Genomic DNA, 1,209 nt, shown 5'->3' on the forward strand with positions numbered 1-1,209 from the left:
AATTCTCGGGGGAGGGGCAGGCATCCACTTAGTAGTAAGAGTGAATTTTGTAATGCATCCATTAAAAACAAAAAACAAACAAACATGAGTTCTGGAGCCAGATAGCCTCATTTGGACCTTCCTGTGGTGTTGGGCAAAATCCTCTCTCGGCACCTCACTTTGGTCAGTCCAAAAAAAAAAAAAAACGTGTTTCCTCCTTTAGGGTTGTTGTGACAATACACATGCACAGACATGGTAATCACTTCATAATACTAGCTGTCATTACTGCCAACAACATGTATCTGTGCCTGTTTATATAAGCCACACTGGCAGCATGGCACATTCAGCTGCCAGCAGAATGTTTAGCAGTTTGAACCCTCTAGCCACTCTGTGGGAGAAGGGCAAAGCAGTCTTCTTCCCCAGAGAAGCACGGCCTTCGGGAGCCTGCAGAGCACCTCTGTCTCCTACCCGGTCACGAGAGTGGGAATGGGCTTGACGGCAACAGACGTAACTATTTCAGCAGCTGGGTTACGCACACTCCTGGTCCAGGGACTGTGAGAACAAGAGTATAGACTGTAAGGTAGCTAACGTCCCAAAGTGTATAGCTACTAGTGAGCGGAGCCAATCATGAAGCCAGCAACTATAACAGTCGTGAATGCTGTGAAAGTCATTAGCATAGGCTATTGTGGGGGCACAGAAGAGGGTCAATAAATTCAGACTAGGCAAAATAATGATAGAGTCTTTTAGAAAACTTTAGATCACAGCTCCCAGGAAGGCATGTGCTTCGAGGGCCATGGGAGAAGGAAGTGTGAAGTGAGTATTGCTCAGGCAGAGCTCTGATAGGAGAAGGAGCCGACACTTGAAGAATTGCTGTGTAGAGTAAGGTGATAGGTGCCACCAAGGGGGTTCTGGCTGAGCAACCCCACAGACAGCAGAATGAGACAGCCTCGTCCTGCCCCGGCCCCACCATGAAGTTTGAGCCTATTGTTGCAGCCCCCGTGGTAGTCCACCTCTTTCAAGAGCGTCCCTCTTCCCTGCTCACCTACCAAGCATGAAGGCCTTTATCCCGAGACTGAACCCCACTGATCTGATGTCTGAAGTGCAGTCTCACTTTTTTTTTCCATACCAAAAGGTAAGAACTATTTATTGAACAATTAATGTAATGGGACAATATTTTGTCAAAATAATTGTTTTCATTTCATCAGTTTATTAGGGGCGCATGCAACTCTT

Source organism: Echinops telfairi, unplaced genomic scaffold (genome assembly GCF_000313985.2).
Source record: "Echinops telfairi isolate 266 unplaced genomic scaffold, ASM31398v2 ScPeMD7_23;HRSCAF=83, whole genome shotgun sequence".
Taxonomy (NCBI): Eukaryota; Metazoa; Chordata; class Mammalia; order Afrosoricida; family Tenrecidae; genus Echinops; species Echinops telfairi.